The sequence below is a fragment of the Corvus moneduloides genome, chromosome 4 (genome assembly GCF_009650955.1).
Source record: "Corvus moneduloides isolate bCorMon1 chromosome 4, bCorMon1.pri, whole genome shotgun sequence".
NCBI classification, from domain to species: domain Eukaryota; kingdom Metazoa; phylum Chordata; class Aves; order Passeriformes; family Corvidae; genus Corvus; species Corvus moneduloides.
The window spans coordinates 72,252,936-72,266,210 of record NC_045479.1 but is presented as its reverse complement, the minus strand read 5'-3'; the positions used below and the strand labels follow the sequence as shown (position 1 = coordinate 72,266,210).

Below are 13,275 nucleotides of genomic sequence, written 5' to 3'. Positions count from 1 at the left end.
GACCCCGCTTGACCTGGGGAATTCTGCATTTAACCTGGCTTTAGACATAATAAACTGGAGTAATTAGCAGAGAAATTCGGCGGTGACACGTCTAATTGATTGGAAATGCCAGCCCCCGATGAGACCGGAGCTGTGGTGAGGGCTGTGCAGTGAAGGGGTGGTCGGGATGCTGTCAGGAGGCAGGAAAATGCAGGGAAGGAATGTGGAGCCTGCTGGAGGTTTGCTTTTCTTTGCAGCTGAGAATGCTGCAGGTTTGCTTTTCTTTCCAGCTAATGGCCTTGGTGAATACGCCATCCATCACTAATTACCGATCCCTCCACTCAGCACTTTCCCAAGGTTGAGCTCACACCTCTGGGAAAATCCACCTCAATCTCTGCACAGTCCATCTTAACTGTGTGCTTGCAAAGAAAAAAACGCCTTCTGTGATCCTCATCTGAAAATCCAGCAGTTTGTGCCCCACCAAGGAGGAAAGGATGGGCCCTGTTTGGGAGAACATCATTTATTTCAGGTCATGGATTGATGATATCTTTTGTGTCAACACGGATCTGTGATATCCCTTCCCAGGCTTTGTGCTTCTGGACTGATGACAGTGGAAAAATGAAATATTTAAATTAATTTCTCTTTTAGATTAGTGCTTAAAAGTGGGCATTTTGCTGTCCTGGTTCATGGCAGGGCCTCAGGACTATGTGTGTGCACACCTTGAGGCAAGGTACCCTGTGGCATGGGATCGGGAATGGCCTGGGAGTGTCTCCCAGGCAGTCTTGGACGTGTTTCAGGGATGACCATGGCCAGTGACAGTTTCTGAGAGGCACTTTGGCTGCAGCTGCTCCATTTGCAGGCTAAGGGAGCCAAATGAGGTGTAATTCTGCCCTTCTGTACTCACTGGCCTCAGGACCAGAGTGCGAGGCAGGCACATGAGATTTCTCAGTGCAGGCACAGCTGCCCACACTGGTACAGGCACAGGGTTGTGTGATTTGTGTGGGTGGGTTCAGAGGCTCTACTGCTCATTGTGGCCTTCCAGTACTTAAAGGGAGCTTACAAAAAAGAGGAAGAGTTATTATTTGTATGGACAGGTAGTGATAGGACAAGGGGGGGATGGTTTTAAACTAAAATAGGAGAGATTTAGAGTAGATATTAGGAAGAAATTCTTTCCTGTGAGGGTGGCACAGGTTGCTCAGAGAAGCTGTGGCTGCCCCTGGGTCCCTGGGAGTGTTCCAGGCCAGGCTGGGGGGGGCTTGGAGCAGCCTTGGATAGTGGGAGGTGTCCCTGGCCATGGCAGGGGGTGGGACTGGATGATCTGTAAGGTCCCTTCCAACTCATTCCATGATTCCGTGATACTTCACAGGGCAGGAGCCATTGTAAAATGTCAAGCATTGAGAGTTTTTTGCTTGTAGTGCTAATTAAACATTTAAAATCTTGATGAAGAGCTTCTTATAAACAGGAGTAGAAGAGAAGAGTGGGTACATGTTTTGGGAAAGCTGAAGCAGCCCACTGGGGGAGCTGGCAGCATCCACTGGAGGGGGTATATCAACCATGTCCTACAGAAAAAGTGAAGAAAATAAAATGTGGGGGTCATTGGCCTCTTTTATCTCGTAACGTGGACACAGCCTCAGAGGTTACCACCTGTTGGAGCTGTTACTCCATGAGAACTCTCCATTTGCTAAGGTTTTTTTCCTTCGAGGACTGGTTTTCTTGAGTTGCACCCTCCTCCCATCAACAGGAACCTCTGGAAAGCAACTCTGGGCTTTGGGAACACTTTCATATCCTGGATCAATAAATTAAAAGAGAAAAGGCAATACAGTGACAGCACCATATGCACTGAAGCATCCTGCAGAGATTGTGGAGTCTCCAAACAAACATTAGATGTGTAAACAGTGGATCAGCATTCCTTCACTGCAGACCCACTTATTGCCTTCCTGATGATTTATTTTCATTAATTTTCATAGCTAAACAGATAAAAGTGCTCGTGGCAAACATCGTAGGCTCTCCCTGCTCCCACACAACTCAGCATCCCCCCGTCCTCTTCTCCAGGCTTTCTTTTTCAGCTGGTGACCAATCCACCCCCTGCTTTTTTGTGGCACAAAGTTTGCACTGCCCAAACTTTGCAGGGACTCCTTTCCCTGGTCTTCAGTGCTCTGACACTTCTGGGATGTTATTCTCTCTGCTCAGAGGAGCAGCGATAATGGTGGAGATGCAAAAAGATCTTTTAAATACTGAAGTATTTGTGTTTGATGGGTATGTTTGGGTTTGTGGCATTTTGTTTGCTTCCTCACGCGTTGTTTAGAAGGAAGGAGGATTCACACATGACAACTGCACTTCGGAATCATTTTTTCTTAAAGCAGAGGGACTATTTGTAGGTTTAAACATCAATAGTTTTGCCCCAGGTTCCTGGAAAAAGAGAAAAAGCATCTTTACTGGGCGGATGAAATTTTCTTGCTCAGCTGGGTCAGGTCCTTGGAAACACTCTGTGAATTTCAATGGGACAGTTCTATTCTTCTTCTGCTTGCATTTGTTATTTATTTTCTGCCATCCTGCCTCTCCAAGATATTAATGTGTTTTGGGTTTTTTTTCAGTTTTGCCAAAAGTCATCCTGAATTTAGTGGTCCATTTGTGAGGGAAAAGAGTATTTGTTCTGGCTCTGTGATTTGCTCTTAGCCTAGGATGGTGCTCTTTCTCCTGTTGGCCATGAAAATAGTCATGTGGAACAGAGAAGTGATGAAGTTATTTATTTATCATTATATACACATATAATATATATATACAAAAGAGCATGTGGTGACAGGACAAGGGGCAATGGCTTCAAATTGACAGAGGGCAGAGTTAGATTGGATATTAAGAGGAAATTCTTCCCTGTGAGGGTGGTGAGGCCCTGGCACAGGGTGCCCAGAGGAGCTGTGGCTGCCCCATGGTCCCTGGAAGTGTCCAAGGCCAGGCTGGATGGGGCTTGGAACAGCCTGGGATAGGGGAAGGTGTCCCTGCCCATGGCAAGGGGTGGAACTGGATGATCTTTAAGATTCCTTCCAGCCCAAGCCATTCCCTGATATGTAAATAGATCTTATTTATATATTATTACTGATTTTTCCAAAGATTTCATGAAAGGCGACAGCATTTTCCTAACAAACTGCCCTCTGCTTTGGGTGGGATTTGGAGCAGGCTGAGGGTAAATGAGGTTCTTTCCCCCACCACACAAGAGGTTTGTGGTGAGATGAGGAGGAAGATGATGGACTAGTTCATCAGAAATAGAACACACAGAGACCTGAACCTACTGCACATGTGGAGATCTGCTCTCATGTTCATGCCAGGTCAGAGGGCAAGAAGAAAGTCATGTCACAGAGGCATTACCTGGCACTTTTACACATTTCTGTATCCAAACCCAGCGGGATCACCTTATCTGCCAGGGAAGCACAAATGGGCTGGAAGGCAGCCTGTGCCTGGCAGGGCACAGCACCATTACAGTAATGCATCTGCAAATGGGAGGCTGCCGAGGGGCTCTGGGGATAATGGAGTGGCTGGGCTAATAAAATTAGCCTGGCATTCACAGTCTGAGCGGGGAGGAGGGGAACTGTCCCTTTCAGTTTTCCCAATCCTCCCCTGACATCTCATTCCAGCCCAGGAAGGGAAGCAGGCGAGGGGGAGCCTTCCAGCAGAGTGAAGATGTGCTGCTGCACTGATGCAGTGCTGGGGCTTTCTGGAAACCCAAATGGCCGGGCTGTGGTGGCTCCACCTCGGTGACAGTGCGAGCACAGGCTCCGGGAGCCCTGAGCCACCGTCACGCTCCGCCAGCCACCCTTCCCTCCAACGGGGCAAAGTTGGAAATACATTTGTCACTCGAGCTCCAGACAGCAGACGAGGCTGATTTAATTAACCCAGGGAGCCCTGCTGGCCTTGTCTGCGAGAGCTCAGGACAGCAGGATGCGGATGAGTGGAGGCAGGGAGAGGAGGGAGAGGGGAAGAGGGCAAAGACATGAGGTGGAGCATCAGGAGCCATCTCAAAGCACTTTGCTTCTCACAACCGAAAGCCCTCCACAATTAGTCTTGATGTGATTTACATCTGCTTTAAGGCATCTGCATAATGGGGCATAATGCACAGGAAATGCAGTCACGAGCTCCTGAAAGATTTGGGGGCTGACGACTCCCGCAGAGCACAAAATCTCCCCTTTCCCCTACAGCTGGAAGTGAGTCCAGCCTTTACAGAGCGTGTGCTGGTAGGCTGAAATGCCAAAAATCTACCTTTCAGTGTGTTTGAACTATCAGCTCTATTCAGGAAGTGTCCAGACTTGCCCTTCCTTTTCCACCTTCCCAAAGGATTTACTGGGACCTTGAAGACCTTGAACTTCTTACTGAAACACCGGGCAGGAGTATTTTCATCTCTAGCACAGTAAAATCCAGGTGAAGTCGTTTTGCTGTTGGTCAGGGGCAGAGCAGGGGCTGGGGGAAGCTGGACCACCTCTGCCCACACCTGGCAGGCTTTGGTGGGCAGGTTTGCTGTGAGAGGCATCACTTCTGCTTGTAGAAAGTCACCTTGGCCAAGGAGCTCTGAAATTTTAATGCTGCCCACCAAATATTGACTCTCTGAGGGCGTCTGAGTAAGCCCTTAGTGGAGAAGTCGATATTTGTCTGATGTTTCAATGGATAATGTTGCTTTTCTCTGAATTTCCTCTGGACTCTGCTGGCCTCTCCCAAACTCTCTGAACAGTGGCAGAAGCAGGATAAAGACGTGGGAGGAGGAGGGAGTGCTCCCTTTGGAGGGTTGCTGTGTGTTGTCCGCTTCTCCCTGCCTTGATGAGGCTCTTTGTTGGGTGCCCCTCTCTCAACTCAGTGTTTGAGCCTGGTGTAATCACTTCCAGCACACAGCAGTCCTCTCCCATTTGGCTCTCCCTCGCTCTCTAAGGAATTTGGACAGCCAAAATTTACCGTGGACGCAGCAGAAATGTTGCAGTAAATCCAAACGTATCAGGAATTTTCCGTGACAAACATTCCTCTTCCCACTGGAGATCAGTGCAGGATGATCTTGTCACTTCATCCTGAGTGGACCTGAATGGGTCCTGTCAGGCCTGCTGGGAAAAGAGGCTCCAGATGAGATTTTAGGTAGGGTTGTAGCCATGTATTGGCAATAGAAAGCAAATGTGTTTCTGTTTCCCTGCTTTACTGCAGCTCCTCAGTTGAATTCTGCAGCAAAGGCTCCATTCTGCCCTTGGACGTGGTCATTCTGCCTCCTTGGGACATTTAGCATCTGTCCCCTACAAGTCTGAGCTGCAGAGGAATCCCAGTGGGGTAGAAGTAAATATATCGCCTTCCAGGTAGCAAAATCACTGCTGCAGGTTAGATTTCTGCCAATTTACCAACCATCAGGGACTCAGTCTAAGTTGGCCGTGCCTCCAAAGAAAGAATAATCCTGTAAACAATGTAGCTCTAATCTACTGAACAATTAAAGAACTTGTTTCTGATTGAAGTCGAAATTCATTATATTTCCATTTGCAAGGCGAGCTGGGCAGATTTCAAAATAAGTGAAAAAAGGAGCTAATTTATATTTCTGTTTGTGCTTGTAGCAGCTAGTAAATAAATTCAGGTGCACAAGGGGAGTTGGGAGACTTTAATTTCAATGGCAGCTTGGGTGTCTGATAGCTGTGGGAGTCTGGACTTAAAATAAATGCAGAGGAACAGTTTTCAGGAGCGAAGGGCACAGGATCTGTGGGTGCATCTTCTTTGCTGTTTTAAATGTAGTCACAGAATCCCAGAATGTTTTGTGTTGGAGGGGATTTACAGATTATCTCATTCCACCCCCTGCCATGGGCAGGAACACCTTCCACTACCCCAGGTTGCTCCAAGTTCCATCCAACCTGGCCTTGGACACTTCCAGGGATGCAGCAGCCCTAATCTGACTTTCCAGGGCTGATTTTATCCCACCCAAATGCCGGTTGATGCCTTCACAGATCTGTGGCATGTCTGAAAGTCATCCACAGCTGGGATTGATATTTTTGGGGGGTTCACCTCAGCAGGGCAGCTTGGACAGGCAGGAGGTGTGATCAATATTTATCTGGCCAAGAAAGGGAGTGAATGATGCTTGTATGAGCAGTGTCATATTTAAAAGGTGTCTCCACTTGACTGGAGGTCACAGTGTACACTCTCCTTGAGTGGTGGCATCATTTCATAAAAAAGCTTTTTCATTAATTAAAGTCCCTTAACCTTGGGTTCTGCTCAGGGTTTGGTACAGAAGCTTAATTTTTCTGATCAATATATATTACCATATTTCCTAGAAAGAAGCTTTCACCCCCTCAATTAGCCGAGGAAAAAATAATTGTGTGCATTTGAAAGCATTTTGTGCCTCTAGTATCCGTTAAGTAGATCAGAGCTGCAGTTTTGTTGTTCTTATGGACTTTTGTCCATATCAGTTACCCAAAGGAGCAGAAAGCATTGTTTGCCCTCATTCAAATGACATTTCAACAAATGCCAGGGGAAAATGATGATTCTGTTCTGCCTTTTTTTTTTTTAAGCTTGAGAGAGAGGGGATGAACTCATGAAAATGCCCCAGCTCGTGAAGCAGGAGTTTCGGGGTTGAGATTTCTCCGTGGTCTCTGTGTGATCCCCCACAAGTCACTAAAGGCCACAAACAGCTCCTTGCAGCAGGGTCGGGCATTCATTTTTATGTAACACCCAGGGCCACTGATTCTGATGAGGTTTCCAGCCAGGAAAATGCTTATTAATTTATCCTCAGAATTAATGGAATTGGGCAAGAGAGGAGAACTCTTTCATCTCCCAAACCTTCTCTCGCTTCCAGCTTCCAGCACTCTGGGAAGCCTTTGGGCAACTTTGCACTCACAATCCAGGGGCACAATGCAGGTGCCCTCAGGCCCCCAGCAAAATGTCCTCCTTCCCTCCTCCTGGGCTGGAATTAATATTCTTATTTCAATCCCTTTGTATGGGAAAACCTAAAAATTAATTGCCTGTGCACAAGAGAGGTGAACAAGCAGATGCCCAGGAAAGCACAACAGAATTATTGGGTGATTCTGCTTTAATTAAGTGCATCAGAGAGCTGGGAATGGTGGGGCCCCGTGCTTGGTGCCAGTAACATCACTGAGAGGAGGATGTGAAGGGATGGCTGCTGCCAAGGGATGATGGAAGGTACTCAAGGAGTATAGAAAGCTATTTTAATTCTGGCTTCCTTTGAGAAAGCTGGAGCTCCAGCCAATAACCATAAAACTACTGGGGCAAAGCTGCAAACGCACCAAGGGCATCCCTCAAGCACTTATCTCTGTGAGAAGGGACACCTTTTATCAATGAGATGGGAGTAGAGCTGCAGCTGTGAATTCCCTGCCAAAAAAAGAGCTGCAGGCAGTATTTTCAACCTCTGCCTGAAGCTGGCACCATCCAAGCCATCCGAGAGGGGGGAATCTGGGGACACCCACCCTGCTGTGCAGGTGAAGCAGATGAAGCATCCAGAGAAAGAACCCGGACACCTGCTGGTGGTGGGAGAGGGAAATTGGCCCTTTCAGGGTGAAATACACTTAACTTCTTGCAGGTTGAACTTTAGGATAACGTGAGGTACCCTCAGCAGCTGCTGCTTCATGGCAGGCCTTGCAAAGAGAGCCGAAGCAGCTCATTTTAGGGAGTTATTTACAATGTCTGTCAAACGTGCTTTTTACTTCAAGTCCCCTCTCTACCACAGCTAAGGGATCTTGGCTTGTCTTCAGTGTCCATGCTCTTTTTCCTCCAGATTCCCTGAGATCCTTACAGAGATGCTGGGGACTCCGGCTGTGCCACCAAGGAGCTCAGATTTTTGTCCAAGGCTCACACCCAAAGCAGAGATCAGGTTGTTGGCAATTATTCCAATCATTCTGTCACAGTGTCAGCACGTGGCTTTGTCTCTGCTGGCCAATCAATACTTTTCCCCCCAGTGAATGAATTCTCATCCCTTTGGGAGGGGGCAGCAGATCCCTTTCATTTCTCTCTGTCCCCAGCTTGCCCAGGTTGTTGCTCTGTGCATCTGAAGTGGCCTGAACAGTGATGATTTTGGGGTCTGCTACCCAAAGAATGACCAGAAATGGATTCTGAGAAGTCACATAATTATATCACTTCTTCAGCTTTGAGTTGGAGTGCTTGGACTGAACATTCTGGCAAGCCCAAGCTGTGCTTGACTTTAGAACCATCGAGATTTTCTTGTCACCTTCTTCTATTCTGGCTCCCAGGCACTCTGTGAAGGAGAGATCACACTCCAGGGACAAAGATCCCACACTAGGAGATGACCCACCTGAAATTAGCAGCATGGCTCAGACATCGAGGGGTGTTAGGATGACTGCAGCTAATCCTCCAGTAATTAAAGTCTTTTTAGCCCTTAGTTCCAAGTCTTTAAAGACCCAAACCCACATTGTTGCTTTAGGAAATGTGTCCGGGGCTCCCAGAGGCGGAAGTGCTGACAAAGAGCTCCAGAGAAATTAGGAAAATCAGTGATCCATGGCAAAGCCCTTCAAGGACATTTGTGGGGTTGTTTCTCAGAGTGCATCAAGCACAGAGAGACACAGGGAATTTGTGGAAATGGCTCCCTGGGGGAGCTGAGGTGTGGAAGCTCCTTGTCTTGGTTCTTATGGACAAGTTGCAGTAGGGATCAGGACACTCCTCCAAAAAGTTTTGTTCATCTCCTGGGTTATTTTCATTCTCCTCTCACCTTCTGGGCACTGCACTGATTCAGCAGCTGATCCTTGGGTGTGGGAGGATGTTCTGTTAAACCTTGGAGTTGTGCTTCCATGTATAAAGTTGTTCTTTGAATCACAGAATCATTAAGGTTGGAAAAGCCCTCTAAGATCCTCGAGTCCGAGCATTAACCCAGCACTGCCAAGCCCACCACCAAACCATGTCCCTAAAAGCCACATCCATGCATTTTCTGAACACTTCCAGGTTTCTGTGTATCAGGAAGATAAACTTAACAAAAAGCCCCAGATCGAGTGCTAAGGCTTTAGAAACAGCTAAAGATGGACTTAAAGTTTGAACCCCACTGAAGAAAAAGAAAATGCAAATTATCTCCATTTATCATCATAACTGGAACCTCAAAGGTGCTGTCAAGTCTTGGTAGAGGTGCAGTGGGAGGGCTGGGCATGGCCTGTGAATGGAATAACAAGGAGCTGCAGGAGAGCAGTAAAATTGAAAAATAACTTCAAAACTGTGGAGATTTTGGTGCATCCAGCGTGATGTTGCTACCAACAAGACTGAGACGACTGTGAGACTTTGGGCAGGGTTAGAACTGTGGCCAGAGAGGAAACTGCTCTGAAAAATTAGGAGAATATTGGGGTCTTCACTGGAGTTTTGTGCACAGAGACCTTGCAGGCCAGCCCTAATCACAGCATATCCTCCTCACAACAAATGTGCATTTTGTCACTGGGGTGGTGTCCCAAATCTAGCCCAGCATCTCAGTGCCTGAAGGCAGAGAGGAAATCATCTGGCAAAGATCAGCTCCAGCCTAGTTCAGCTGAGAGTGAACAGCCATCTCTAGTATCTAAAGCAAACTAAACCTCTTCCTTTCTGTGTGCCCACAAAGGTCCTGGAATTCTGCACTGCTCCTTTAATTTTTATGGCATTTTGCTTCTTTCTGTGGTGTGCAGGAACTTGCAGTCTGCTCGTAACAACATAAGATCACAGCGTGGTCTGCTTTATGTCTGCATATGTACAGAGACACACAATGTTTCTCCCAGCATGCAGAATGAATAAATTCTGGAGTAATTTTTCATTGTTGCCTTTATGAGCTTCGAGAAAAAAAAACCAAATCAACCCAAAACCCTCAAAAACTTATAAATAATTTATTCCAATGAAATTGCAGTTTATTATGCTAGACTTTAGACAGCACTTGGGATCCTGGACATCTTGTCTCTATTTTTTCTCATTATATCTATATTTTTTTCAGGGAGTCCATGAAGTCTGTGTGTGTATTCACATGTGTGTGAGAGCAAGTGCATGTGAAGGTGAGAAAGGGGCACAAAGAAATGTGGTTTCTTTCTATGTCTACATGAATCATAGAATGGTTTGGGGTAGAAGGGACCTTAAAGATCATTCAGTTGAATATTTTTAAAAAATGAGATCCAACCCTCTGTTTTGGATGTGCAGGCTCCCTTCATAACCCAACACAAGTGATGGATTCTTGACACCTCTCTCCAGAACAGGACCGGTCACTGGTGGTCGCTGGGGTTCCTGGCAAGCTTTTTTTTCATTCTAAACAGCCATTTAAAATACACCAGAAGAACTGTGTCCTCTTTGTATGTACACATATGGGCAAACACGTGTGGGGTTTGTGCAGTGGAGCACAATAACATGATTTTATGTGGTTGTATAATTAGCAAATTCCAGTTTTCTTATCATGCACATACAGGTGAGCACATGGGTGAGTATAGAAGTGTCTGACCACAAGACACTTGACTGTGTAACATTATCCAGTGTAATGAGACACTAAGGAAAATAAACCCAGAAGAAAAAGACAAAACAACCCCCAATCTGTGTGGGTTTTTTGAGGGTCTGCCTCAGAAGCACCAAAAAAAGTGATGTTCAGGGTTATCTTCCCAGCTTGTGGTAGCTGTTGAGGGGCTGAGGTTTCCTACAGAGTCACAGAATCATAGGGTGGTTTGGGTTGGAAGGGATCTTAAGGATCATCCCCTTCCAAACCCCTGCCATGAGCAGGGACACCTCCCACCAGACCAGGTTGCTCAGGGTCTCATCCAACCTGCATTAGCAACCAGGCTGCTGGCCTGGCCTTCAAGAAACAGGGCTTTGCCACTGACCTCTGAGGTAAATAATTTGTTTTCTCTCTTTGTTATTCTGATCTGTAGGAGATCAATTAATTCAATTTCCATGGTCTTGAAGCTCCTTTCTCCCTGAATTTTCTGCTGCTCTTGTCCATTGAGATGTGGACCAGAATGTCTTTTACTCCATGTCTGCAGCGGGGCTGGGGTGGGCTGGCCTTGGCTGGACACCAGGTGCCCACTACCCAACCAGTCCATCACTCCCCTCCTCAGCAAGACAGAAAATGAGATGTAAAAAAACCTGTGAGTCAGCATAAAGGAAGTTTAATAAAGCAGGAATGAGAACTGTGCACAGAAGCAAAGGAAAACAACAGATTTACTCTCTATTTTCCATCAGCAGGTGATGTCCAGACACTTCCCAGGAAGTAGGACTTCAGTATGTGTGGCAGTTTGTGAGACAAATGTTTTACTAACAAATACAACTCCTCTTCCTCCTTCTCCTTAGCTTTTATTGCTGAGCAGACACCATATGGGCTGGAATATCCCTCTGGTCAGTTTGGGACACCTGTCCTGGCTGTGTCCCCTCCCAGGATCTTGCCCACCCCCAGCCTGCTGGTGAGGGGGGAATGTTGGAGAGACAGCCTTGATACTGTGGCCAAAACACTGCAGTGTTACCAACACCTTCCCATCTGCCGGGGCCAGCACTGTGAGGGATCTGGGAAAATTAACTCCATCCCAGCCAGACCCAATTCGAGGGCACAGCACTGTGGGATTCTCCTCTCAGCAGGGAAATCTTGCCACATAAATGAAATAGCAGAGATAAACGGCTGCTTCGCCACCAGGCTCATTTAGCGGCTGATGCTTGAAACTAAACAACCCACAAATTCACTCAGAGGCACGTGGAAAACAGGGAAAAGCTGGGAAAAGCAATGCCTGAGCTCTTCCCTTGCTGATTCCAGGGGCTGGTTTGCATTGGTAAAGACAGACTAAAACCTGGGATGTGACATCGCTGCAAGATCAGGTCTTAGGGAGATGAGACAACCAAAGCAGGGGGGCACAGGGTCGCTGTTGCTCCCGATTGTTGCTGTCCGTTGCTCAGGCACGCTCCAGGATCAGCATTTCCAAGCAAGCCCGGATCTGTATTTCCCTTAATGTGCCACTGGCTGCTTCTCCTGACCTCTTCCATGCTGCCTATTACCTCAGCTCTGCTTCCCCTCCCTTCTGATCTAATTACTAAAGCACACAGTGGAGTCTCTTGGCTCAACAAAATTTAATGACAGTGACAACAGAGGAGGATAATAAAGATAAATCAGCTGCTCCCAGGAAGGAAAGATGAAGTAAGAACAGACTGAGTTAGAAGGATACACCATGAAGTGACCCCGGCGTGTGCACATCCCTCATCATCCCTTTTCTCTCAACATCTGTGTTTTTTTTTGCTTTTTGGGGGATTTGATAGGGAAGAGAAGAGAGCAGAGGGGACCAAGGTGCTGGAGATTTCTGCCTCAGGCATGTACTTGCTGTGGAATTTAGGGCCCATCACCACCTCTTCTCCATCTCCTCCCCAGGCTGGAGGCTGAGAACAGACCAGGAGAAATCTTTCATTATGGAAAATTATAATGAAGATCAGATCTGGGGTTTTCATCTCATCCCGAGATCTGTGTATTCATGTGATTCACAGAGTTAGTAAAGGGAAACGGAGTTTGTACAGGAGCACCTTCATTCCCAATGCCTATAAATCCCTGGGCGCTCCAAATCTTGTTAATCCAGCCTTTTCTGACAAGATTTCTCATGGAAGCTGATGGAAGCAGAGCCTGCAGTGACTGTGACTTCTGAAACCTTCACTCTGACATTCACCATGTTTCCAGTTGCAGAGCATTTCCTTTTTAATGATAATTCCTGGGGAAAAAACCCTCACTCTTTAATTGCAATCAAGTTCTTCTCCTCTCCCCTCCCACCAGGTTGTTAAATGTTTGCAGTGTTGCTCTAAACAGCCCAGCACAAAACAGTGAGCTGTAGTTGAGACCTCCTGCAAGCTCAATAAACTTAATGGACATCCTCAAGAACTTTAACTGGGAAGATTTAGTTCCCGAAGAAGCAGGAAACAAACAGCCAGAGCAGCTTTGTCTGCCTGTTGTCCCTCATTTTGCCAGAAACAGCTGTTCACGCTGGGATTAGCTCAGAGGTTTGTACTGAGCAGAGTCTGACTCACAAGAACAAAAACAGGAGATCATTACATCTCAGTGCAGGCTCCAACTGCTGCGGGCTGCACAGGGAGAGAGAAAATTAACTGGAGCGGGAGCTCAATCTGCAGAGATGCTGCACAACTTCTGCGTGTGACACAGGAGAGGGAGACGGGAGCACATCCAACTCGGCAGGGCTGGGATGGAGCTCCAGCCAGAGGGATGGAGGAGATCACTGCCAGACTTCCCTTAATGCAGGATTCATGTGAGGCAAATGCTCAGAAGAGGAGGAACAAAATTAATTATTTAATTTAACAAAGTTGCTACTTATGCAGAAATTCCACTTCCCTCCCGACAGTGAGTGATGAGAACAA

General features: G+C 46.9%; 1 protein-coding gene across 5 annotated transcripts in view; it reads left to right on the top strand.

Annotated features, from left to right (window-relative positions):
* Positions 1-13,275, top strand: part of PLXNA4 (plexin A4) — a 424,624-nt gene that overhangs the window by 224,706 nt on the left and 186,643 nt on the right. The window lies entirely within an intron of this gene.